The 8,892-nt window shown below is 29.4% G+C and overlaps 1 long non-coding RNA gene across 1 annotated transcript; it reads right to left on the bottom strand.

The window, feature by feature from the left end:
* Positions 1-948: 948 nt before the first annotated feature.
* On the bottom strand, positions 949-6,991 carry LOC146995181 (uncharacterized). Its single transcript, XR_015043608.1, has 3 exons — positions 6,867-6,991; positions 3,440-3,529; positions 949-1,090 (listed from the first exon to the last, which is right to left on the bottom strand). It is a non-coding gene; the product is annotated as an uncharacterized LOC146995181 (long non-coding RNA).
* Positions 6,992-8,892: the final 1,901 nt, after the last annotated feature.

Raw genomic sequence — 8,892 nt, 5'->3', positions numbered from 1 at the left:
CTTTGTAAATTCTAGCGCATGTTAAAGGTTGTCTCATCCAGAATATAACCATTCATTTCAGAGCAAAATAAAACAGTAATTGCCATTTATATGACAATCAATATAAAAAATTTAAATCTGCATTTTATGAAACATAGAAAAACTTCAAAAGATCTACTGTTTACCATGCAATTAAGGCATTTTATTCTGCTATCAACTCTACCAATTATTAATCCATGAAATATATTCAGTTTACTCTTTCTGCTCAATATATTCAATGTAAAATTTTCCATAAATTTATTAATTCATTTTATTTTGAGGTGAGCTTTTATTCAACTTTCAATGTCAACGAGAATGTTTAGTTCATTTTTTATTCGGTCTCAAAAGAGAAATCCAAATACGTTGATTTATGTACGTGTATTTATGAATCAAAATACATGAGAAATCACAGTGAGAAAAGCACTGTGATTATATATAACAAACTGTGATTATATATAACAAATAACTTAAACTGTGATTATATATAACAAATGCAGTGAATTATAGTTAAAAAATAATGAAAATATTTATATTTCTGAACTATTTCATATATAACATTTTCAGTTTCGCATATGTGGCAATTTAAGAACTTTTTTACGTATACCAATTTTTTGAAATATCTGCAAATTTTTGTATCTTCAAGGAAAGCTTATTCTTTCACCTTTAGTATATAAGTAATGGTAATTTACCAGATAAAATTACTTAATGGGGAATACAGAAAAATATCTAACCACTTACCTTTGTGATTTCATCTGCAAAGAGACTAAAAAAGTAGTTCAGCTAAATCTGCTATAATAAATATTTATAATAATGCTAAATTATGCAATATCTATTAATATGACAAATTTTTGTAAAGCTATTTATTTGGATGAAAAATAAACACATTCAGAAATTTATGGCACTATATTATGATTAACAGAGGAAAAACACTTTTCAAAATTCAAAATAGTTTTTATTAATCCAATTTATCACATCTTATTTGAATTCATGAAAAACAATATTATATCCATGTATTCTTATGTATATAAGAACTCTTGATAAATTGGATCTCTGTCATTGCCTTTCACAGCACCTAAAATAAAAAAACACTCACAATTACTATATGTGAATATAATTCATAATTAAATTTAAACAAATTACTATTAGAATGCAAATTAAAGGAAGCATTTAAAATATTTTAGCGTTTAGTACCTATAAACAGAGTAGCAATTATTTGATTTTTCGATTATAGTAAAATAAACATGGGGGATGCCTTTTAAAATTTTTTATGTCAGAAAATAAACTCAAACCACCAGCTGAACATATGAGCAGTTTTATCAATGAGCCACTGGTAGGTAACCTGGATACTGAATCAACATATAAAGTTGCCAAGATAAAGAGAGAAACAAAATTATGATAATCACATCTTACCTATTCATAAAACTATTTTAAATTTAATGTATAGGCAAGTCCAAAAAGAGTGAGAATGAATTTATTTTGCAACATAAAGTAAAGTCTTGCAGGAGCAAAAAAAAACTTGTCTCATGAGATTGGCAAGTAAAAAATAATTAACTGCATCTGCTAACATTTATCTGACAACACATAAGTAATTGTTAGCTACGTGCAGAAAATTTCGTTTGAGTATGTCTGAGGTGACTAAGAGACGAAAAATTTAATTGAATTGCTTACCTGGAGGATGGTGGTGGGAAGCCTAAACATATGCATGTGAAAAAAAAGGTATGTTAAAAAAATGACGTTTCATTTATTTTTTGTCTCTCTGTGTGTTAATTTTTGTTAGAAGATTTGTTGTTTAATGTTTTTATGTTACGAAATATGTATTTTTGGTAACTTATTCCTCTCTGTTTGTGTATTTTTGGTTGTCTGTGTGTTAAGACAGTGGCAAATTTTTTCTGGTAACTATGATATTTTTAACTTTCTGATTTTCTTAAAGTGAAAATAGATCAATGTGTACATGGACAAAGTTAAGGCAGTGCACAATGCGCAGTTTGTGCAGTTCTCTGTTTTAATAGGTCGATGTGTACATGGACACAAAGTTTGTGTATGTCTGACTTCTTATTTTGGTTTTGTGTAGCGGCCACCTTGAAATTGGTGCCGATCCTCTCAGGTGACGATCTTGATATAAAAAAAAAGAAACGATTCGCCAAGGGTTACAGTAGAGTAAATTTTTACCAAAGATGTTCTACCATAATCACCATTTCAGTGGTTTTAAACACTAGTGGAGCAGTATGCAGAGATGAAGATTTGAGTTTTGTTTACAGAGCATGATGGTTTAGGCACTCCAGCCATTACAGTGAACAAAATTATAATAAACATAGCCACAATAATTGTCTATAAATATTGATGTATAACACTGCATTAACTAATATATTTCTTATGCTAGTATATACAGAATCCTTAATCGAAGGGAAAATCAGAAGACTGTGCATGCATTTTCCTTTAACTGAAACATGGATTTGACCATACAAATCTCAGTCTTATGGGACATGCCACACTATGCAGATAGACAGTAAAAAGTGCTTGTGTTGTTTTTATTTGTTAGAGGTATGAAATAAATATACTTCTAGATTTTAATTTTTTCTTTTCTTGTTTTACATTTGGATTACCTATCAAAAAGTAAGGAATTTTGATATTATTACAATATCGGAGTTAAAATAACAATTATTGGACGTGTTAAAGTAATGAAAATTTTAAATTAGGTTAAAAAGTAACCCTTAATCTGGCATATTTTTGAATTAAACTCTATCGACATTAAAAACAACAAAATGTCCCTCTTTATTAAGGACTTTAATTAACTAATTTTAAATACGGAGCTATGAATGAATTTTTTCCCTTGCATGTTATAATAACTGAAACAAAATTACTCTGATACAGTCAAAATACCTAAATGCAAGTACATAAAATTTACTTTAGCAATTTAAAGAAATGAGACACACTGAACACATGAATAAATTTCTATCAAAGAATAATTTATTAAATTTGGCCCGTTCCATAGTAAACTTTAACTATTAGCTTACATTATTACACCATGTTATCAGTTTGAAAAGCAAGTAATATGCCAGATCTTGGATGTAAAAGAAATGCACAAAATAATATACAGATTATTGAAAAATGATGTATACCAATGTTTATAGATATGATTAAATGTAACAGAAAATTTACTGTCACAACCACATTTTTAAGTGAAATGCATTATTTTAACATTTTACAATATTTAAGGTATGGCATTAAATGCAACATTATGTGCCTGGATATAAGTTAGTAAATTAAAAAAAAATAATAATAATCAAAGAATGAATGTTATAAAAAATTTCAAAAACAAGCAGAATTTAATTTAGAAGACCTTTAGACACTTATGATAAATAAATTTGAGAATTCTTAACCCAAAATTAAATTATAATTAACTAAAACCAGTTTGACTGACCTTCTACAAAATCCTTCAGCTGCAATTTTTTCTAGCTTGAAAACCAAATTCTTCTCCACATGGTAATAACATCTTAACCAGTTGAAATTCCTGCAGAAAGTTTGATCAGTAATAGAATTAATAGAATAGAAAAATTAACACAAAAGTATAGAACATCATTTAAACTTAAAATTATTACAAATTTTGGTGCTTTCTGACTATCTGCAAAGCTGTGAAAATTGGCAAAATGGTTAGTTTATGGTTCATATCTACTGCTCTGTTCACAAGTAGTAATTCATATAAGCACTTTATAAGAAACAAGAAATTTTAGGATGCACACACACAAAAATATATACATTGGGTCAATATTCACATATTTTTCATCCAATGGAATACTATTCAGAAATAAAGATTAAATATAAAGCATGTAAATACATGTGTGTGGTATGCATATTCATAGTTTGCTATTATCGTGTGCATACTCTTGCTGTTGTAGCATAAGTTGAAGCTGTGAGGGCAGATGATAAGAAAGTATCAGAATTTTTCATGTATAAGAAAAGATTGCCCTGACAATAGTATCTCAATTATTTAGCACTGACATTTACATAGCGCATTAGAAATATATACTAACATATGTATAATAAAAAGATAATTGCATATTATTAATTCATTTTTTTAAATGCCAAACTTTAACAATTCTTTCACATGAACATCTAAAATCCATTCTTAACTAAAGAATAAATAATAAAACCATGTAAATTTCTTATCAAGCCCATCATTTCCGAAATGTCTACTTCTGAAAGTTCCCAGCATTTCTCAATATATTATTAAATTACTAAACTAAGCATCAATGATCGTCATGTTCGCTAATGTGGCAATATCTTTCACACTTCTTTGTTACCACAAGTAACAAGTAGGCTTCAATAAATCTTTAACTGTTACATGCTACTTTTGTCTAAAATTTGCACAAATAATAAAATGAAATGAGCTCTTTATAATATGCTCAAAGAAATAATTTTGTATGAAAATTTGTATGTTATATATTGGCCTGATTAATGATTCAGGAAATAATTCGGGTTTTCAAAGTGCTTCCAATAATTCAAATTTCAGCTTATGTCTAAATAAAATCTATAACACAAAGATAAGCAAATTTCCTTATGAACAAATGGCCCACCAGCGGCCGAGCGGTAAAGTCGCTGAACACTGGTAGTTCGGTCCGAGGTTCGAATCCCGCGAACGGGCTGGCTGCATGGGTGTTTTCATGGTTTTCCCCATGTGTAACGTGTATACAAGCCAGTTTCCCTAAGAAAGTCCTCCTCGAAAGGCATCCCTCCTCTTAGGCAGATAGCCCTAGTGTGCTTTGCCATAATTAAATACACCAACACCTTATGAACAATGCATTTTAACATTATTCAATCACTGGCAATCACACAGTACTGATTGCTTCAATAAACATTACTGTAACTGTGTTATTTAAAAGACTGTAATGTTTTAATCATTTCCTTAATTAAAACATTATAGTCTTTTCCTCCTTTTAACACCAAAAGAAAACCCAGATAAGAAATATAAAAATATCAGTAAAAATAAATTATATTACTGAATGACACTTTACATTAATTACACTTATGCACATATTATTTTATTATAAATTATTTCAAAATCAAAGAAGAGAAGGGGGAGAAACTTTAATATTGACATTTCTAAAATGATATAAACATTAATCATTTAGTACAGTTTGTTATTTCAGGCAAAAAGAATTCACTTTTCTGGATAGCATTTATATTTCCATCTCACTTTCAATGAAACATTAAGAGAAATGCATATAATTTAAACACCAGTTTATTTTATTTATCAGATAGATTATGTCAACTCGAAAAAACCTATCAGTAAAATTCGGTAGTAATAATTCTGAATGTTAGGCAACTTGCAAGATTCAACAAAAATTATCAATACTTTTATTATAATGACAATACTACAGTAACATGAACATAAAATTAAACTGCATATAACTATAAAATAAGCCAGCATATAATAATGGTGCATTGGTTTCTAAAACAATGGGCTCGATGAAAAAATACATGTATTATGGTAGCTATTCATATTCTTCAGCTTTCCTAATATTCTCATGTTCACTTTACATAACTAAAGTATCTAAAATACAATAAAAATGCAAACAATATTTATGAGAAAATGTTAAAAGCAATTATAAGCATTTGATTGAATGACCATATTTTGTCTTCCTGCAAGTCGAATCTTAAAATGATATGCAGTTTGAAAAATGCTTAATCCTTTTATAAAATATTCAAAAAAGATTAAAAAAAGGTACTGTTCTGTTATCAGGACCGGGTTCAGAATTGTATTTATGTATACTTGTATATTTGTATGTTTGTGTGTCTACACATACACATCTATGCACATACTTACGAACACAGGTTCATACATTTCCGATTCTGGTCCCAATAACAGAACAGTACCCCCAAAAAAACTTGAATTACAAACTAGATTAAGATAATGTTTCAACCATACATATTTTGGGAAATTTTCCGTAACCGGCCCTTGGCTATTTTTTGGCCGTATCTATTTTATTTTTTGGCCATATCTATTTTAATATTTTCATTTAATATGTATTTAAATGCACTAATCATTTTATCATTAGAATTCTAGTAAAAGTAAGAAAAAAGCTATAATAAATTAAATGCTGTTGTTGTTGATATCATTTTAACTTTGCCCAGTTTGTCTTCATGGCAATAGCAATATTTATAACATATATAATACCTAAAAAAGGAACATTTTGTTATGTTAATAATAATAATTTGCTGCATTTTTTAACTCCCCAAACCCCATAAACGTTTTGCGAAAATATTAAAAACTTTATTTTCTTTTACCGTAATGTTCGAAAAATAAACCCCATAAACGTTTTGCGAAAATATGAACTAATAATGATTTGCGACTTTCAAACTTTATTTTCTCTTACCGTAATGTTCGAAAAGTAAACAGAAAATTTCCCTTTTCCTCCTTCAGGAAAATTCCCTGTGTGGGTTGCAACAATTACCGGGTTACCATATTCTGGCGCACGTACGCTCACTTCCGATGTAAACAAATCCGCAATTTCGCCAAGTGCCGGTTATGGAAACATCCCCATATTTTGGACAAAACAATGCAAACTCTTATTTTTATACAATTGTTCAAACTATTTAACATAAATTTATTGCTGCAATAAAATAATAAGCAATCTGATCACACATATTATTTTGAAACTGAATGCATAAACTAGACTAAAAAAAATTCAGTCATAAACATTATTAGATATTTGAGCCAGCCATTGAGATACACGTAATTCACGACAGAATGGTAACAATTCATAAAGCTGTGAAACACTTAACTGTCAAAATGACATAAATTCGAAAAGCAAAAAAAGTAAACATACAAGTATTGCAACTGAACTTACCTTTCATGCAACAAAAATTATCCATACAAGTTAACCTCATGGCGCAGCCATTTTGGATTTCGTTTCAAATCAGACAGATGTTTACGGATTTGCGGAAGAATACGAGGAACTAGTAGTTTGCCGGATACAATGTGCAATGACGCGAAAGAATATAGTTCTGTAGAACTTCCTACATTATTCCGTAAGAAACAGTACTATTTCTAATTTTTTCTTTATCTAATTAATTAATTAATTAATAGGGAAATAGTTAAATAATGCCGAGTTCATTTTTAATGAAATGTAAAATTTTGCATGTATGGGACGACCACTTTCCATCCAATATTTCTGAGAATATAAACAAATTTTGGAAACTGAGAGTATCAGTAAATAAATATATAGAATATCGCCTCTCAAACGACCACTTCTGAAAGTGACCAATAGTTCTGAGATTATAAATAAATATTAATATTAAGCATTATTTCTATAAGACGACCATCTCTATATAAGACCAAAGTATCTAGAATCTTGGATAGTCATCAGAGATGTATCTTTACTGCGAAATTATTGCACTACTGTAATTCAATATCAATATACTTTTATTATAATGACAATACTACAGTAACATGAACATAAAATTAAACTGCATATAACTATAGAATAAGCCAGCATATAATAATGGTGCATTGGTTTCTAAAACAATGGGCTCGAATATCAATAACAGATCGCGCGATTGAAAAACATTTTCTGTCCTGTAATTAGAGGAAAAAATTTTCCTTATGAGGTATTTCTCCCGCTTTTCTAGCGTGCCTTCGTGGTGTAATAGTTCTGCACGCTGGGCCGGTATTCCAGAGGTCCGTCCTTCGATTCCCGGCGAAGGCAGTTGCTAATTTTTCATGTTTCCTGCTTTCAAAAAAAATACCTAATGTCTCTATATCCAAATTAAAAAAAAAAAAAAAAAAAAAAAAAAAAAATTCGTTTCCGTAATTAAATATATCTATATCTAATTTTACCTATATTTGTAGTAGGGTTTGTAATCTGTAAGTAATTATACATGTAATTTACACATTTTTTATAAAAAAAATATATGTTATTTAGAATTTTGCAAATATTCTAGAAAATGCTAATCCATTGAAAAAAATCTTTTCCATGACTAAATAAATTTTTAAAAACGTCAGAAAAAGTAGCAGTTAAAATTAATAACAAAATAACAAGAATAAATCATCAATCATATCAATATTTTTAATGTACAGCATTTAGAAACAACTTAGTAAAATACATATGAAAAATAAAATAATGTCAAGTTTCAGACGGGCAATGTCAAAAAATTAAAACTGGTAAATTTGAGAACAAATATCCTCAAAATGTTTGACAACGAAAGTCCTCCGGACAATGCAGAATGAATGTCCTCAGGATGTGAAATTGGTGAACTCCTCAGGACATCTGAGAATCAACATCTTCAGGACATCCTGTCATATCCCGGGACATAGCGACTTAAATAAGACATCCTCAGGATGTTAAATTACGATCTCCTCAGGACATCTGAGAATCAACATCCTTAGGACATCTAAGTATGTCCCGGGATATTGCGACTTAAATAGGACATCCTGAGGATGTTTTGTGCTATGGGGGGGGGTGGAATAATTTCTATTTAATTTGGTCCTTTATTCAAATAATCATTGAGAGAGGGTGAATTCTTAGAACGTGCAGATGCATTAAAAACAGGTCGTATTTTTGTAGTTTTACTAGACTTCTTTATTACAGGGGACCCCCCTGTGTGACAAGTAGTGTACTCCTTTCTCTTTTTCCTCAGATACTACCTCAATAATTTCATTTGCTTCCTAATGATCAAATATTTCTTCGTAATCTTTTCTTTTGCATGCGTTTATTAGTTTACTTTCGGTTTTGGAGAGGTGTCTTTCCGCCATAGTACGGTTACTGGATATGACAGATTTATCTAAAATAAAGGGTAGGGTTACTTCATATCTTCCTGAACTATCTCGTTATACACTTTTTAAGAAATGTTTTCGGGTTTCATCTTCCAAGACAA

This window comes from Stegodyphus dumicola, chromosome 10 (assembly GCF_044657685.1).
Source record: "Stegodyphus dumicola isolate Sdum_Otavi_A_Nest chromosome 10, ASM4465768v1".
Classification (NCBI taxonomy): Eukaryota; Metazoa; Arthropoda; class Arachnida; order Araneae; family Eresidae; genus Stegodyphus; species Stegodyphus dumicola.
This window is presented reverse-complemented; position numbering and strand designations above follow the sequence as displayed.